The 17308-nt window shown below is 46.7% G+C and overlaps 24 non-coding genes across 24 annotated transcripts; all 24 read right to left on the reverse strand.

Annotated features, from left to right (window-relative positions):
* Window positions 1–183: 183 nt before the first annotated feature.
* Window positions 184–255, reverse strand: Trnat-agu (transfer RNA threonine (anticodon AGU)). Its single transcript has one exon. It is a non-coding gene; the product is annotated as a tRNA-Thr (tRNA).
* Window positions 256–593: 338 nt separating this feature from the next.
* Window positions 594–666, reverse strand: Trnak-cuu (transfer RNA lysine (anticodon CUU)). Its single transcript has one exon. It is a non-coding gene; the product is annotated as a tRNA-Lys (tRNA).
* A 451-nt stretch (window positions 667–1117) lies between these two features.
* Trnal-uag (transfer RNA leucine (anticodon UAG)) lies at window positions 1118–1190 on the reverse strand. Its single transcript has one exon. It is a non-coding gene; the product is annotated as a tRNA-Leu (tRNA).
* A 510-nt stretch (window positions 1191–1700) lies between these two features.
* Trnat-agu (transfer RNA threonine (anticodon AGU)) lies at window positions 1701–1772 on the reverse strand. The gene has a single exon. It is a non-coding gene; the product is annotated as a tRNA-Thr (tRNA).
* An 861-nt stretch (window positions 1773–2633) lies between these two features.
* Trnar-ucg (transfer RNA arginine (anticodon UCG)) lies at window positions 2634–2706 on the reverse strand. The gene has a single exon. It is a non-coding gene; the product is annotated as a tRNA-Arg (tRNA).
* A 516-nt stretch (window positions 2707–3222) lies between these two features.
* Trnat-agu (transfer RNA threonine (anticodon AGU)) lies at window positions 3223–3294 on the reverse strand. Its single transcript has one exon. It is a non-coding gene; the product is annotated as a tRNA-Thr (tRNA).
* Window positions 3295–3632: 338 nt separating this feature from the next.
* On the reverse strand, window positions 3633–3705 carry Trnak-cuu (transfer RNA lysine (anticodon CUU)). Its single transcript has one exon. It is a non-coding gene; the product is annotated as a tRNA-Lys (tRNA).
* A 450-nt stretch (window positions 3706–4155) lies between these two features.
* Window positions 4156–4228, reverse strand: Trnar-ucg (transfer RNA arginine (anticodon UCG)). The gene has a single exon. It is a non-coding gene; the product is annotated as a tRNA-Arg (tRNA).
* Window positions 4229–4744: 516 nt separating this feature from the next.
* Window positions 4745–4816, reverse strand: Trnat-agu (transfer RNA threonine (anticodon AGU)). Its single transcript has one exon. It is a non-coding gene; the product is annotated as a tRNA-Thr (tRNA).
* Window positions 4817–5678: 862 nt separating this feature from the next.
* Window positions 5679–5751, reverse strand: Trnar-ucg (transfer RNA arginine (anticodon UCG)). Its single transcript has one exon. It is a non-coding gene; the product is annotated as a tRNA-Arg (tRNA).
* A 518-nt stretch (window positions 5752–6269) lies between these two features.
* On the reverse strand, window positions 6270–6341 carry Trnat-agu (transfer RNA threonine (anticodon AGU)). The gene has a single exon. It is a non-coding gene; the product is annotated as a tRNA-Thr (tRNA).
* Window positions 6342–6679: 338 nt separating this feature from the next.
* On the reverse strand, window positions 6680–6752 carry Trnak-cuu (transfer RNA lysine (anticodon CUU)). Its single transcript has one exon. It is a non-coding gene; the product is annotated as a tRNA-Lys (tRNA).
* A 450-nt stretch (window positions 6753–7202) lies between these two features.
* On the reverse strand, window positions 7203–7275 carry Trnar-ucg (transfer RNA arginine (anticodon UCG)). The gene has a single exon. It is a non-coding gene; the product is annotated as a tRNA-Arg (tRNA).
* A 516-nt stretch (window positions 7276–7791) lies between these two features.
* On the reverse strand, window positions 7792–7863 carry Trnat-agu (transfer RNA threonine (anticodon AGU)). Its single transcript has one exon. It is a non-coding gene; the product is annotated as a tRNA-Thr (tRNA).
* A 2388-nt stretch (window positions 7864–10251) lies between these two features.
* On the reverse strand, window positions 10252–10324 carry Trnar-ucg (transfer RNA arginine (anticodon UCG)). Its single transcript has one exon. It is a non-coding gene; the product is annotated as a tRNA-Arg (tRNA).
* Window positions 10325–10837: 513 nt separating this feature from the next.
* On the reverse strand, window positions 10838–10909 carry Trnat-agu (transfer RNA threonine (anticodon AGU)). The gene has a single exon. It is a non-coding gene; the product is annotated as a tRNA-Thr (tRNA).
* An 862-nt stretch (window positions 10910–11771) lies between these two features.
* Window positions 11772–11844, reverse strand: Trnal-uag (transfer RNA leucine (anticodon UAG)). Its single transcript has one exon. It is a non-coding gene; the product is annotated as a tRNA-Leu (tRNA).
* A 518-nt stretch (window positions 11845–12362) lies between these two features.
* On the reverse strand, window positions 12363–12434 carry Trnat-agu (transfer RNA threonine (anticodon AGU)). Its single transcript has one exon. It is a non-coding gene; the product is annotated as a tRNA-Thr (tRNA).
* A 338-nt stretch (window positions 12435–12772) lies between these two features.
* Window positions 12773–12845, reverse strand: Trnak-cuu (transfer RNA lysine (anticodon CUU)). Its single transcript has one exon. It is a non-coding gene; the product is annotated as a tRNA-Lys (tRNA).
* A 450-nt stretch (window positions 12846–13295) lies between these two features.
* Trnar-ucg (transfer RNA arginine (anticodon UCG)) lies at window positions 13296–13368 on the reverse strand. The gene has a single exon. It is a non-coding gene; the product is annotated as a tRNA-Arg (tRNA).
* Window positions 13369–13884: 516 nt separating this feature from the next.
* Window positions 13885–13956, reverse strand: Trnat-agu (transfer RNA threonine (anticodon AGU)). The gene has a single exon. It is a non-coding gene; the product is annotated as a tRNA-Thr (tRNA).
* A 338-nt stretch (window positions 13957–14294) lies between these two features.
* Trnak-cuu (transfer RNA lysine (anticodon CUU)) lies at window positions 14295–14367 on the reverse strand. Its single transcript has one exon. It is a non-coding gene; the product is annotated as a tRNA-Lys (tRNA).
* Window positions 14368–16329: 1962 nt separating this feature from the next.
* Window positions 16330–16402, reverse strand: Trnar-ucg (transfer RNA arginine (anticodon UCG)). The gene has a single exon. It is a non-coding gene; the product is annotated as a tRNA-Arg (tRNA).
* A 510-nt stretch (window positions 16403–16912) lies between these two features.
* Window positions 16913–16984, reverse strand: Trnat-agu (transfer RNA threonine (anticodon AGU)). Its single transcript has one exon. It is a non-coding gene; the product is annotated as a tRNA-Thr (tRNA).
* Window positions 16985–17308: the final 324 nt, after the last annotated feature.

Consider the following 17308-nt stretch of genomic DNA (forward strand, 5'->3'; position numbering starts at 1 on the left):
ATGTAATTCAGAATGCCTGGTCCCACCTTATGCCGTACCGCTTTGGCAAATGCTTTCTCAGCGCCATTCGCCTTAATCACATCTGAGAGTAATTCTTAATAAAAAGCCTCTCGCTAATTGTTCGCCATCACAGATACTGTTTGCTATACGGCCATGACGCGCAACTGATTTCCAAAATTCGTCTTCCTCCTGTGAGGATGGAACTCACGACTCCTGGTTTACTAGACCAGTGCTCTACCACTGAGCTAAAGAGGCGCGGCCTAGCGGAACTTTTGCGTACTTCGTCCGTACGGTCGTCTGAATCTTCAGACTTCAGCTGACAACACTTCATATTTTTCACTAATATTTGCAGCTATGGCGACCCATTACTGCTTGGATACACATCTGACACGTAGCCGATGTTCTCTCCAAACAAAATCACCTGCACTTCAGAACATGACTTTCACACATGTCTACAAAATCACCTTCACCTTCAAATACAGTTTTCTTGCGACTGATTGAGACGTAGGCAAATTTTAAAGTTGCTATTTCCATTACATCACGTTAATCAGAAAATCGGTAATTTACATCTGCAGTGGAGAAAAATTCCGTTCCGCCCAGCGAAGGGCTCGAACCCACGACCCTGTGATTAAGAGTCTCATGCTCTACCGACTGAGCTAGCCGTGCTGCCTCGTTGGGTACCTCCTGGGTAGCAGATCACACAGTACTCGTTTGGGTTGGTTGGTCCCATACAGAATCTCTCCATGCTGCCTAATGTTTTCCTAACGACACTCGTCACGTACTTCACTTTTATTTCATAATCATTTCTGAGAGGTAAAGGAATTGCATGACAATCTGCAGAGCTAGCGGCGTCAAAATTAACACACATACTTGACTTGACTCAAAAGCCGAACGAGTTACTTTCCGACGTTGTTTTAGATGTGCAAGTGCCAGTCAAACCTCGCGGTGAGGGCACTCTGCCGACCATTTCGCTAGTTAACACCGGTCTTCTTGTGTGTGTTTCAAGCTCAAGACCATCTCCAAGCACAAAATGGTCAACAGCACCATTCAGACGGATTGGGTACTGCACAATTGCTACATTAAAACGGTATGTTTGTTTCTCAGAACTGGAAAAACACGACCGTGACAGGATTCGAACCTGCAATCTTCGGATCCTAAGTCCGACGCCTTATCCATTAGGCCACACGGTCACTGACGACCAAGTATAACTTATATACGATTCATCTCGAAACGCTCACACCCCCTGAGGAATTGTGTTTTCGTTCCACACAGCCGCTGCCCCTTACTCTTTCCCACCCATTCGTTACATTCAACCTCTTACGAGACCAACCAAACATAGACAGGAAAACAAGACCACACACTTTGCGCAATCGGAATCGATGGCAGGGTGTCCCTCGCCGCATTTGCTACGATGGCCATTTGCTAATTCTGCAGAAGCGGCGGCGGCGACGACGACGACGACGACGAAGACGACGACCGCGGGAGGCTCAGAGATTTGTGAGAAATACATCTATAAAATGTAATTCAGAATGCCTCGTCCCACCTTATGCCGTACCGCTTTGGCAAATGCTTTATCAGCGCCATTCGCCTTAATCACATCTGAGAGTAATTCTTAATAAAACGCCTCTCGCTAATTGTTCGCCATCACAGATACTGTTTGCTATACGGCCATGACGCGCAACTGATTTCCAAAATTCGTCTTCCTCCTGTGAGGATGGAACTCACGACTCCTGGTTTACTAGACCAGTGCTCTACCACTGAGCTAAAGAGGCGCGGCCTAGCGGAACTTTTGCGTACTTCGTCCGTACGGTCGTCTGAATCTTCAGACTTCAGCTGACAACACTTCATATTTTTCACTAATATTTGCAGCTATGGCGACCCATTACTGCTTGGCTACACATCTGACACGTAGCCGATGTTCTCTCCAAACAAAATCACCTGCACTTCAGAACATGACTTTCACACATGTCTACAAAATCACCTTCACCTTCAAATACAGTTTTCTTGCGACTGATTGAGACGTAGGCAAATTTTAAAGTTGCTATTTCCATTACATCACGTTAATCAGAAAATCGGTAATTTACATCTGCAGTGGAGAAAAATTCCGTTCCGCCCAGCGAAGGGCTCGAACCCACGACCCTGTGATTAAGAGACTCATGCTCTACCGACTGAGCTAGCCGTGCTGCCTCGTTGGGTACCTCCTGGGTAGCAGATCACACAGTACTCGTTTGGGTTGGTTGGTCCCATACAGAATCTCTCCATGCTGCCTAATGTTTTCCTAACGACACTCGTCACGTACTTCTCTTTTATTTCATAATCATTTCTGAGAGGTAAAGGAATTGCATGACAATCTGCAGAGCTAGCGGCGTCAAAATTAACACACATACTTGACGTGACTCAAAAGCCGAACGAGTTACTTTCCGACGTTGTTTTAGATGTGCAAGTGCCAGTCAAACCTCGCGGTGAGGGCACTCTGCCGACCATTTCGCTAGTTAACACCGGTCTTCTTGTGTGTGTTTCAAGCTCAAGACCATCTTCAAGCACAAAATGGTCAACAGCAACATTCAGACGGTTTCGTACTGCACAATTGCTACATTAAAACGGTATGTTTGTTTCTCAGAACTGGAAAAACACGACCGTGACAGGATTCGAACCTGCAATCTTCGGATCCGAAGTCCGACGCCTTATCCATTAGGCTACACGGTCACTGACGACCAAGTATAACTTATATACGATTCATCTCGAAACGCTCACACCCCCTGAGGAATTGTGTTTTTGTTCCACACAGCCGCTGCCCCTTACTCTTTCCCACCCATTCGTTACATTCAACCTCTTACGAGACCGACCAAACATAGACAGGGAAACAAGACCACACACTTTGCGCAATCGGAATCGATGGCAGGGTGTCCCTCGCCGCATTTGCTACGATGGCCATTTGCTAATTCTGCAGAAGCGGCGGCGGCGACGACGACGACGACGACGACGACGAAGACGACGACCGCGGGAGGCTCAGAGATTTGTGAGAAATACATCTATAAAATGTAATTCAGAATGCCTCGTCCCACCTTATGCCGTACCGCTTTGGCAAATGCTTTATCAGCGCCATTCGCCTTAATCACATCTGAGAGTAATTCTTAATAAAACGCCTCTCGCTAATTGTTCGCCATCACAGATACTGTTTGCTATACGGCCATGACGCGCAACTGATTTCCAAAATCCGTCTTCCTCCTGTGAGGATGGAACTCACGACTCCTGGTTTACTAGACCAGTGCTCTACCACTGAGCTAAAGAGGCGCGGCCTAGCGGAACTTTTGCGTACTTCGTCCGTACGGTCGTCTGAATCTTCAGACTTCAGCTGACAACACTTCATATTTTTCACTAATATTTGCAGCTATGGCGACCCATTACTGCTTGGATACACATCTGACACGTAGCCGATGTTCTCTCCAAACAAAATCACCTGCACTTCAGAACATGACTTTCACACATGTCTACAAAATCACCTTCACCTTCAAATACAGTTTTCTTGCGACTGATTGAGACGTAGGCAAATTTTAAAGTTGCTATTTCCATTACATCACGTTAATCAGAAAATCGGTAATTTACATCTGCAGTGGAGAAAAATTCCGTTCCGCCCAGCGAAGGGCTCGAACCCACGACCCTGTGATTAAGAGTCTCATGCTCTACCGACTGAGCTACCCGTGCTGCCTCGTTGCATACCTCCTGGGTAGCAGATCACACAGTACTCGTTTGGGTTGGTTGGTCCCATACAGAATCTCTCCATGCTGCCTAATGTTTTCCTAACGACACTCGTCACGTACTTCTCTTTTATTTCATAATCATTTCTGAGAGGTAAAGGAATTGCATGACAATCTGCAGACCTAGCGGCGTCAAAATTAACACTCATACTTGACGTGACTCAAAAGCCGAACGAGTTACTTTCCGACGTTGTTTTAGATGTGCAAGTGCCAGTCAAACCTCGCGGTGAGGGCACTCTGCCGACCATTTCGCTAGTTAACACCGGTCTTCTTGGGTGTGTTTCAAGCTCAAGACCATCTCCAAGCACAAAATGGTCAACAGCAACATTCAGACGGTTTCGTACTGCACAATTGCTACATTAAAACGGTATGTTTGTTTTTCAGAACTGGAAAAACACGGCCGTGACAGGATTCAAACCTGCAATCTTCGGATCCGAAGTCCGACGCCTTATCCATTAGGCCACACGGTCACTGACGACCAAGTATAACTTATATACGATTCATCTCGAAACGCTCACACCCCCTGAGGAATTGTGTTTTCGTTCCACACAGCCGCTGCCCCTTACTCTTTCCCACCCATTCGTTACATTCAACCTCTTACGAGACCGACCAAACATAGACAGGAAAACAAGACCACACACTTTGCGCAATCGGAATCGATGGCAGGGTGTCCCTCGCCGCATTTGCTACGATGGCCATTTGCTAATTCTGCAGAAGCGGCGGCGGCGACGACGACGACGACGACGACGACGAAGACGACGACCGCGGGAGGCTCAGAGATTTGTGAGAAATACATCTATAAAATGTAATTCAGAATGCCTCGTCCCACCTTATGCCGTACCGCTTTGGCAAATGCTTTATCAGCGCCATTCGCCTTAATCACATCTGAGAGTAATTCTTAATAAAACGCCTCTAGCTAATTGTTCGCCATCACAGATACTGTTTGCTATACGGCCATGACGCGCAACTGATTTCCAAAATCCGTCTTCCTCCTGTGAGGATGGAACTCACGACTCCTGGTTTACTAGACCAGTGCTCTACCACTGAGCTAAAGAGGCGCGGCCTAGCGGAACTTTTGCGTACTTCGTCCGTACGGTCGTCTGAATCTTCAGACTTCAGCTGACAACACTTCATATTTTTCACTAATATTTGCAGCTATGGCGACCCATTACTGCTTGGATACACATCTGACACGTAGCCGATGTTCTCTCCAAACAAAATCACCTGCACTTCAGAACATGACTTTCACACATGTCTACAAAATCACCTTCACCTTCAAATACAGTTTTCTTGCGACTGATTGAGACGTAGGCAAATTTTAAAGTTGCTATTTCCATTACATCACGTTAATCAGAAAATCGGTAATTTACATCTGCAGTGGAGAAAAATTCCGTTCCGCCCAGCGAAGAGCTCGAACCCACGACCCTGTGATTAAGAGTCTAATGCTCTACCGACTGAGCTAGCCGTGCTGCCTCGTTGGGTACCTCCTGGGTAGCAGATCACACAGTACTCGTTTGGGTTGGTTGGTCCCATACAGAATCTCTCCATGCTGCCTAATGTTTTCCTAACGACACTCGTCACGTACTTCACTTTTATTTCATAATCATTTCTGAGAGGTAAAGGAATTGCATGACAATCTGCAGAGCTAGCAGCGTCAAAATTAACACACATACTTGACGTGACTCAAAAGCCGAACGAGTTACTTTCCGACGTTGTTTTAGATGTGCAAGTGCCAGTCAAACCTCGCGGTGAGGGCACTCTGCCGACCATTTCGCTAGTTAACACCGGTCTTCTTGTGTGTGTTTCAAGCTCAAGACCATCTCCAAGCACAAAATGGTCAACAGCAACATTCAGACGGTTTGGGTACTGCACAATTGCTACATTAAAACGGTATGTTTGTTTCTCAGAACTGGAAAAACACGACCGTGACAGGATTCGAACCTGCAATCTTCGGATCCGAAGTCCGACGCCTTATCCATTAGGCCACACGGTCACTGACGACCAAGTATAACTTATATACGATTCATCTCGAAACGCTCACACCCCCTGAGGAATTGTGTTTTCGTTCCACACAGCCGCTGCCCCTTACTCTTTCCCACCCATTCGTTACATTCAACGAGACCGACCAAACATAGACAGGAAAACAAGACCACACACTTTGCGCAATCGGAATCGATGGCAGGGTGTCCCTCGCCGCATTTGCTACGATGGCCATTTGCTAATTCTGCAGAAGCGGCGGCGGCGACGACGACGACGACGACGACGACGACGACGACGAAGACGACGACCGCGGGAGGCTCAGAGATTTGTGAGAAATACATCTATAAAATGTAATTCAGAATGCCTCGTCCCACCTTATGCCGTACCGCTTTGGCAAATGCTTTATCAGCGCCATTCGCCTTAATCACATCTGAGAGTAATTCTTAATAAAACGCCTCTCGCTAATTGTTCGCCATCACAGATACTGTTTGCTATACGGCCATGACGCGCAACTGATTTCCAAAATTCGTCTTCCTCCTGTGAGGATGGAACTCACGACTCCTGGTTTACTAGACCAGTGCTCTACCACTGAGCTAAAGAGGCGCGGCCTAGCGGAACTTTTGCGTACTTCGTCCGTACGGTCGTCTGAATCTTCAGACTTCAGCTGACAACACTTCATATTTTTCACTAATATTTGCAGCTATGGCGACCCATTACTGCTTGGATACACATCTGACACGTAGCCGATGTTCTCTCCAAACAAAATCACCTGCACTTCAGAACATGACTTTCACACATGTCTACAAAATCACCTTCACCTTCAAATACAGTTTTCTTGCGACTGATTGAGACGTAGGCAAATTTTAAAGTTGCTATTTCCATTACATCACGTTAATCAGAAAATCGGTAATTTACATCTGCAGTGGAGAAAAATTCCGTTCCGCCCAGCGAAGGGCTCGAACCCACGACCCTGTGATTAAGAGTCTCATGCTCTACCGACTGAGCTACCCGTGCTGCACCGTTGGGTACCTCCTGGGTAGCAGATCACACAGTACTCGTTTGGGTTGGTTGGTCCCATACAGAATCTCTCCATGCTGCCTAATGTTTTCCTAACGACACTCGTCACGTACTTCACTTTTATTTCATAATCATTTCTGAGAGGTAAAGGAATTGCATGACAATCTGCAGAGCTAGCGGCGTCAAAATTAACACACATACTTGACGTGACTCAAAAGCCGAACGAGTTACTTTCTGACGTTGTTTTAGATGTGCAAGTGCCAGTCAAACCTCGCGGTGAGGGCACTCTGCCGACCATTTCGCTAGTTAACACCGGTCTTCTTGTGTGTGTTTCAAGCTCAAGACCATCTCCAAGCACAAAATGGTCAACAGCAACATTCAGACAGTTTCGTACTGCACAATTGCTACATTAAAACGGTATGTTTGTTTCTCAGAACTGGAAAAACACGACCGTGACAGGATTCGAACCTGCAATCTTCGGATCCGAAGTCCGACGCCTTATCCATTAGGCCACACGGTCACTGACGACCAAGTATAACTTATATACGATTCATCTCGAAACGCTCACACCCCCTGAGGAATTGTGTTTTCGTTCCACACAGCCGCTGCCCCTTACTCTTTCCCACCCATTCGTTACATTCAACCTCTTACGAGACCGACCAAACATAGACAGGAAAACAAGACCACACACTTTGCGCAATCGGAATCGATGGCAGGGTGTCCCTCGCCGCATTTGCTACGATGGCCATTTGCTAATTCTGCAGAAGCGGCGGCGGCGACGACGACGACGACGACGACGACGAAGACGACGACCGCGGGAGGCTCAGAGATTTGTGAGAAATACATCTATAAAATGTAATTCAGAATGCCTCGTCCCACCTTATGCCGTACCGCTTTGGCAAATGCTTTATCAGCGCCATTCGCCTTAATCACATCTGAGAGTAATTCTTAATAAAACGCCTATCGCTAATTGTTCGCCATCACAGATACTGTTTGCTATACGGCCATGACGCGCAACTGATTTCCAAAATTCGTCTTCCTCCTGTGAGGATGGAACTCACGACTCCTGGTTTACTAGACCAGTGCTCTACCACTGAGCTAAGGAGGCGCGGCCTAGCGGAACTTTTGCGTTCTTCGTCCGTACAGTCGTCTGAATCTTCAGACTTCAGCTGACAACACTTCATATTTTTCACTAATATTTGCAGCTATGGCGACCCATTACTGCTTGGATACACATCTGACACGTAGCCGATGTTCTCTCCAAACAAAATCACCTGCACTTCAGAACATGACTTTCACACATGTCTACAAAATCACCTTCACCTTCAAATACAGTTTTCTTGCGACTGATTGAGACGTAGGCAAATTTTAAAGTTGCTATTTCCATTACATCACGTTAATCAGAAAATCGGTAATTTACATCTGCAGTGGAGAAAAATTCCGTTCCGCCCAGCGAAGGGCTCGAACCCACGACCCTGTGATTAAGAGACTCATGCTCTACCGACTGAGCTAGCCGTGCTGCCTCGTTGGGTACCTCCTGGGTAGCAGATCACACAGTACTCGTTTGGGTTGGTTGGTCCCATACAGAATCTCTCCATGCTGCCTAATGTTTTCCTAACGACACTCGTCACGTACTTCACTTTTATTTCATAATCATTTCTGAGAGGTAAAGGAATTGCATGACAATCTGCAGAGCTAGCGGCGTCAAAATTAACACACATACTTGACGTGACTCAAAAGCCGAACGAGTTACTTTCCGACGTTGTTTTAGATGTGCAAGTGCCAGTCAAACCTCGCGGTGAGGGCACTCTGCCGACCATTTCGCTAGTTAATACCGGTCTTCTTGTGTGTGTTTCAAGCTCAAGACCATCTTCAAGCACAAAATGGTCAACAGCAACATTCAGACGGTTTCGTACTGCACAATTGCTACATTAAAACGGTATGTTTGTTTCTCAGAACTGGAAAAACACGGCCGTGACAGGATTCAAACCTGCAATTTTCGGATCCGAAGTCCGACGCCTTATCCATTAGGCCACACGGTCACTGACGACCAAGTATAACTTATATACGATTCATCTCGAAACGCTCACACCCCCTGAGGAATTGTGTTTTCGTTCCACACAGCCGCTGCCCCTTACTCTTTCCCACCCATTCGTTACATTCAACCTCTTACGAGACCGACCAAACATAGACAGGAAAACAAGACCACACACTTTGCGCAATCGGAATCGATGGCAGGGTGTCCCTCGCCGCATTTGCTACGATGGCCATTTGCTAATTCTGCAGAAGCGGCGGCGGCGACGACGACGACGACGACGACGACGACGACGACGACGACCGCGAGAGGCTCAGAGATTTGTGAGAAATACATCTATAAAATGTAATTCAGAATGCCTCGTCCCACCTTATGCCGTACCGCTTTGGTAAATGCTTTATCAGCGTCATTCGCCTTAATCACATCTGAGAGTAATTCTTAATAAAACGCCTCTAGCTAATTGTTTGCCATCACAGATACTGTTTGCTATACGGCCATGACGCGCAACTGATTTCCAAAATTCGTCTTCCTCCTGTGAGGATGGAACTCACGACTCCAGGTTTACTAGACCAGTGCTCTACCACTGAGCTAAAGAGGCGCGGCCTAGCGGAACTTTTGCGTACTTCGTCCGTACGGTCGTCTGAATCTTCAGACTTCAGCTGACAACACTTCATACTTTTCACTAATATTTGCAGCTATGGCGACCCATTACTGCTTGGCTACGCATCTGACACGTAGCCGATGTTCTCTCCAAACAAAATCACCTGCACTTCAGAACATGACTTTCACACATGTCTACAAAATCACCTTCACCTTCAAATACAGTTTTCTTGCGACTGAATGAGACGTAGGCAAATTTTAAAGTTGCTATTTCCATTACATCACGTTAATCAGAAAATCGGTAACTTACATCTGCAGCGGAGAAAAATTCCGTTCCGCCCAGCGAAGGGCTCAAACCCACGACCCTGTGATTAAGAGTCTCATACTCTACCGACTGAGCTAGCCGTGCTGCCTCGTTGGGTACGTGCTGGGTAGCAGATCACACAGTACTCGTTTGGGTTGGTTGGTGCCATACAGAATCTCTCCATGCTGCCTAATGTTTTCCTAACGTCACACTCGTCACGTACTTCACTTTTATTTCATAATCATTTCTGAGAGGTAAAGGAATTGCATGACAATCTGCAGAGCTAGCGGCGTCAAAATTAACACTCATACTTGACGTGACTCAAAAGCCGAACGAGTTACTTTCCGACGTTGTTTTAGATGTGCAAGTGCCAGTCAAACCTCGCGGTGAGGGCACTCTGCCGACCATTTCGCTAGTTAACACCGGTCTTCTTGGGTGTGTTTCAAGCTCAAGACCATCTCCAAGCACAAAATGGTCAACAGCAACATTCAGACGGTTTCGTACTGCACAATTGCTACATTAAAACGGTATGTTTGTTTTTCAGAACTGGAAAAACACGGCCGTGACAGGATTCAAACCTGCAATCTTCGGATCCGAAGTCCGACGCCTTATCCATTAGGCCACACGGTCACTGACGACCAAGTATAACTTATATACGATTCATCTCGAAACGCTCACACCCCCTGAGGAATTGTGTTTTCGTTCCACACAGCCGCTGCCCCTTACTCTTTCCCACCCATTCGTTACATTCAACCTCTTACGAGACCGACCAAACATAGACAGGAAAACAAGACCACACACTTTGCGCAATCGGAATCGATGGCAGGGTGTCCCTCGCCGCATTTGCTACGATGGCCATTTGCTAATTCTGCAGAAGCGGCGGCGGCGACGACGACGACGACGACGACGAAGACGACGACCGCGGGAGGCTCAGAGATTTGTGAGAAATACATCTATAAAATGTAATTCAGAATGCCTCGTCCCACCTTATGCCGTACCGCTTTGGCAAATGCTTTATCAGCGCCATTCGCCTTAATCACATCTGAGAGTAATTCTTAATAAAACGCCTCTAGCTAATTGTTCGCCATCACAGATACTGTTTGCTATACGGCCATGACGCGCAACTGATTTCCAAAATCCGTCTTCCTCCTGTGAGGATGGAACTCACGACTCCTGGTTTACTAGACCAGTGCTCTACCACTGAGCTAAAGAGGCGCGGCCTAGCGGAACTTTTGCGTACTTCGTCCGTACGGTCGTCTGAATCTTCAGACTTCAGCTGACAACACTTCATATTTTTCACTAATATTTGCAGCTATGGCGACCCATTACTGCTTGGATACACATCTGACACGTAGCCGATGTTCTCTCCAAACAAAATCACCTGCACTTCAGAACATGACTTTCACACATGTCTACAAAATCACCTTCACCTTCAAATACAGTTTTCTTGCGACTGATTGAGACGTAGGCAAATTTTAAAGTTGCTATTTCCATTACATCACGTTAATCAGAAAATCGGTAATTTACATCTGCAGTGGAGAAAAATTCCGTTCCGCCCAGCGAAGAGCTCGAACCCACGACCCTGTGATTAAGAGTCTAATGCTCTACCGACTGAGCTAGCCGTGCTGCCTCGTTGGGTACCTCCTGGGTAGCAGATCACACAGTACTCGTTTGGGTTGGTTGGTCCCATACAGAATCTCTCCATGCTGCCTAATGTTTTCCTAACGACACTCGTCACGTACTTCACTTTTATTTCATAATCATTTCTGAGAGGTAAAGGAATTGCATGACAATCTGCAGAGCTAGCAGCGTCAAAATTAACACACATACTTGACGTGACTCAAAAGCCGAACGAGTTACTTTCCGACGTTGTTTTAGATGTGCAAGTGCCAGTCAAACCTCGCGGTGAGGGCACTCTGCCGACCATTTCGCTAGTTAACACCGGTCTTCTTGTGTGTGTTTCAAGCTCAAGACCATCTCCAAGCACAAAATGGTCAACAGCAACATTCAGACGGTTTGGGTACTGCACAATTGCTACATTAAAACGGTATGTTTGTTTCTCAGAACTGGAAAAACACGACCGTGACAGGATTCGAACCTGCAATCTTCGGATCCTAAGTCCGACGCCTTATCCATTAGGCCACACGGTCACTGACGACCAAGTATAACTTATATACGATTCATCTCGAAACGCTCACACCCCCTGAGGAATTGTGTTTTCGTTCCACACAGCCGCTGCCCCTTACTCTTTCCCACCCATTCGTTACATTCAACGAGACCGACCAAACATAGACAGGAAAACAAGACCACACACTTTGCGCAATCGGAATCGATGGCAGGGTGTCCCTCGCCGCATTTGCTACGATGGCCATTTGCTAATTCTGCAGAAGCGGCGGCGGCGACGACGACGACGACGACGACGACGACGACGACGAAGACGACGACCGCGGGAGGCTCAGAGATTTGTGAGAAATACATCTATAAAATGTAATTCAGAATGCCTCGTCCCACCTTATGCCGTACCGCTTTGGCAAATGCTTTATCAGCGCCATTCGCCTTAATCACATCTGAGAGTAATTCTTAATAAAACGCCTCTCGCTAATTGTTCGCCATCACAGATACTGTTTGCTATACGGCCATGACGCGCAACTGATTTCCAAAATTCGTCTTCCTCCTGTGAGGATGGAACTCACGACTCCTGGTTTACTAGACCAGTGCTCTACCACTGAGCTAAAGAGGCGCGGCCTAGCGGAACTTTTGCGTACTTCGTCCGTACGGTCGTCTGAATCTTCAGACTTCAGCTGACAACACTTCATATTTTTCACTAATATTTGCAGCTATGGCGACCCATTACTGCTTGGATACACATCTGACACGTAGCCGATGTTCTCTCCAAACAAAATCACCTGCACTTCAGAACATGACTTTCACACATGTCTACAAAATCACCTTCACCTTCAAATACAGTTTTCTTGCGACTGATTGAGACGTAGGCAAATTTTAAAGTTGCTATTTCCATTACATCACGTTAATCAGAAAATCGGTAATTTACATCTGCAGTGGAGAAAAATTCCGTTCCGCCCAGCGAAGGGCTCGAACCCACGACCCTGTGATTAAGAGTCTCATGCTCTACCGACTGAGCTACCCGTGCTGCACCGTTGGGTACCTCCTGGGTAGCAGATCACACAGTACTCGTTTGGGTTGGTTGGTCCCATACAGAATCTCTCCATGCTGCCTAATGTTTTCCTAACGACACTCGTCACGTACTTCACTTTTATTTCATAATCATTTCTGAGAGGTAAAGGAATTGCATGACAATCTGCAGAGCTAGCGGCGTCAAAATTAACACACATACTTGACGTGACTCAAAAGCCGAACGAGTTACTTTCTGACGTTGTTTTAGATGTGCAAGTGCCAGTCAAACCTCGCGGTGAGGGCACTCTGCCGACCATTTCGCTAGTTAACACCGGTCTTCTTGTGTGTGTTTCAAGCTCAAGACCATCTCCAAGCACAAAATGGTCAACAGCAACATTCAGACAGTTTCGTACTGCACAATTGCTACATTAAAACGGTATGTTTGTTTCTCAGAACTAGAAAAACACGACCGTGACAGGATTCGAACCTGCAATCTTCGGATCCGAAGTCCGACGCCTTATCCATTAGGCCACACGGTCACTGACGACCAAGTATAACTTATATACGATTCATCTCGAAACGCTCACACCCCCTGAGGAATTGTGTTTTCGTTCCACACAGCCGCTGCCCCTTACTCTTTCCCACCCATTCGTTACATTCAACCTCTTACGAGACCGACCAAACATAGACAGGAAAACAAGACCACACACTTTGCGCAATCGGAATCGATGGCAGGGTGTCCCTCGCCGCATTTGCTACGATGGCCATTTGCTAATTCTGCAGAAGCGGCGGCGGCGACGACGACGACGACGACGACGACGAAGACGACGACCGCGGGAGGCTCAGAGATTTGTGAGAAATACATCTATAAAATGTAATTCAGAATGCCTCGTCCCACCTTATGCCGTACCGCTTTGGCAAATGCTTTATCAGCGCCATTCGCCTTAATCACATCTGAGAGTAATTCTTAATAAAACGCCTATCGCTAATTGTTCGCCATCACAGATACTGTTTGCTATACGGCCATGACGCGCAACTGATTTCCAAAATTCGTCTTCCTCCTGTGAGGATGGAACTCACGACTCCTGGTTTACTAGACCAGTGCTCTACCACTGAGCTAAGGAGGCGCGGCCTAGCGGAACTTTTGCGTTCTTCGTCCGTACAGTCGTCTGAATCTTCAGACTTCAGCTGACAACACTTCATATTTTTCACTAATATTTGCAGCTATGGCGACCCATTACTGCTTGGATACACATCTGACACGTAGCCGATGTTCTCTCCAAACAAAATCACCTGCACTTCAGAACATGACTTTCACACATGTCTACAAAATCACCTTCACCTTCAAATACAGTTTTCTTGCGACTGATTGAGACGTAGGCAAATTTTAAAGTTGCTATTTCCATTACATCACGTTAATCAGAAAATCGGTAATTTACATCTGCAGTGGAGAAAAATTCCGTTCCGCCCAGCGAAGGGCTCGAACCCACGACCCTGTGATTAAGAGTCTCATGCTCTACCGACTGAGCTAGCCGTGCTGCCTCGTTGGGTACCTCCTGGGTAGCAGATCACACAGTACTCGTTTGGGTTGGTTGGTCCCATACAGAATCTCTCCATGCTGCCTAATGTTTTCCTAACGACACTCGTCACGTACTTCACTTTTATGTCATAATCATTTCTGAGAGGTAAAGGAATTGCATGACAATCTGCAGAGCTAGCGGCGTCAAAATTAACACACATACTTGACGTGACTCAAAAGCCGAACGAGTTACTTTCCGACGTTGTTTTAGATGTGCAAGTGCCAGTCAAACCTCGCGGTGAGGGCACTCTGCCGACCATTTCGCTAGTTAATACCGGTCTTCTTGTGTGTGTTTCAAGCTCAAGACCATCTTCAAGCACAAAATGGTCAACAGCAACATTCAGACGGTTTCGTACTGCACAATTGCTACATTAAAACGGTATGTTTGTTTCTCAGAACTGGAAAAACACGGCCGTGACAGGATTCAAACCTGCAATTTTCGGATCCGAAGTCCGACGCCTTATCCATTAGGCCACACGGTCACTGACGACCAAGTATAACTTATATACGATTCATCTCGAAACGCTCACACCCCCTGAGGAATTGTGTTTTCGTTCCACACAGCCGCTGCCCCTTACTCTTTCCCACCCATTCGTTACATTCAACCTCTTACGAGACCGACCAAACATAGACAGGAAAACAAGACCACACACTTTGCGCAATCGGAATCGATGGCAGGGTGTCCCTCGCCGCATTTGCTACGATGGCCATTTGCTAATTCTGCAGAAGCGGCGGCGGCGACGACGACGACGACGACGACGACCGCGAGAGGCTCAGAGATTTGTGAGAAATACATCTATAAAATGTAATTCAGAATGCCTCGTCCCACCTTATGCCGTACCGCTTTGGTAAATGCTTTATCAGCGTCATTCGCCTTAATCACATCTGAGAGTAATTCTTAATAAAACGCCTCTAGCTAATTGTTTGCCATCACAGATACTGTTTGCTATACGGCCATGACGCGCAACTGATTTCCAAAATTCGTCTTCCTCCTGTGAGGATGGAACTCACGACTCCAGGTTTACTAGACCAGTGCTCTACCACTGAGCTAAAGAGGCGCGGCCTAGCGGAACTTTTGCGTACTTCGTCCGTACGGTCGTCTGAATCTTCAGACTTCAGCTGACAACACTTCATACTTTTCACTAATATTTGCAGCTATGGCGACCCATTACTGCTTGGCTACGCATCTGACACGTAGCCGATGTTCTCTCCAAACAAAATCACCCGCACTTCAGAACATGACTTTCACACATGTCTACAAAATCACCTTCACCTTCAAATACAGTTTTCTTGCGACTGAATGAGACGTAGGCAAATTTTAAAGTTGCTATTTCCATTACATCACGTTAATCAGAAAATCGGTAACTTACATCTGCAGCGGAGAAAAATTCCGTTCCGCCCAGCGAAGGGCTCAAACCCACGACCCTGTGATTAAGAGTCTCATACTCTACCGACTGAGCTAGCCGTGCTGCCTCGTTGGGTACGTGCTGGGTAGCAGATCACACAGTACTCGTTTGGGTTGGTTGGTGCCATACAGAATCTCTCCATGCTGCCTAATGTTTTCCTAACGTCACACTCGTCACGTACTTCACTTTTATTTCATAATCATTTCTGAGAGGTAAAGGAATTGCATGACAATCTGCAGAGCTAGCGGCGTCAAAATTAACACACATACTTGACGTGACTCAAAAGCCGAACGAGTTACTTTCCGACGTTGTTTTAGATGTGCAAGTGCCAGTCAAACCTCGCGGTGAGGGCACTCTGCCGACCATTTCGCTAGTTAACACCGGTCTTGTTGTGTGTGTTTCAAGCTCAAGACCATCACCAAGCACAAAATGGTCAACAGCAACATTCAGACGGTTTCGTACTGCACAATTGCTACATTAAAACGGTATGTTTGTTTCTCAGAACTGGAAAAACACGACCGTGACAGGATTCGAACCTGCAATCTTCGGATCCGAAGACCGACGCCTTATCCATTAGGACACACGGTCACTGACGACCAAGTATAACTTATATACGATTCATCTCGAAACGCTCACACCCCCTGAGGAATTGTGTTTTCGTTCCACACAGCCGCTGCCCCTTACTCTTTCCCACCCATTCGTTACATTCAACCTCTTACGAGACCGACCAAACATAGACAGGAAAACAAGACCACACACTTTGCGCAATCGGAATCGATATCAGGGTGTTCCTCGCCGCATTTGCTACGATGGCCATTTGCTAATTCTGCAGAAGCGGCGGCGGCGGCGACGACGACGACGACGACGACGACGACCGCGGGAGGCTCAGAGATTTGTGAGAAATACATCTATAAAATGTAATTCAGAATGCCTCGTCCCACCTTATGCCGTACCGCTTTGGCAAATGCTTTATCAGCGCCATTCGCCTTAATCACATCTGAGAGTAATTCTTAATAAAACGCCTCACGCTAATTGTTCGCCATCACAGATTCTGTTTGCTATACGGCCATGACGCGCAACTGATTTCCAAAATTCGTCTTCCTCCTGTGAGGATGGAACTCACGACTCCTGGTTTACTAGACCAGTGCTCTACCACTGAGCTAAAGAGGCGCGGCCTAGCGGAACTTTTGCGTACTTCGTCCGTACGGTCGTCTGAATCTTCAGACTTCAGCTGACAACACTTCATATTTTTAACTAATATTTGCAGCTATGGCGGTCCATTACTGCTTGGCTACACATCTGACACGTAGCCGATGTTCTCTCCAAACAAAATCACCTGCACTTCAGAACATGACTTTCACACATGTCTACAAAATCACCTTCACCTTCAAATACAGTTTTCTTGCGACTGATTGAGACGTAGGCAAATTTTAAAGTTGCTATTTCCATTACATCACGTTAATCAGAAAATCGGTAATTTACATCTGCAGTGGA

This window comes from Schistocerca gregaria, chromosome 3, assembly GCF_023897955.1.
Source record: "Schistocerca gregaria isolate iqSchGreg1 chromosome 3, iqSchGreg1.2, whole genome shotgun sequence".
Classification (NCBI taxonomy): domain Eukaryota; kingdom Metazoa; phylum Arthropoda; class Insecta; order Orthoptera; family Acrididae; genus Schistocerca; species Schistocerca gregaria.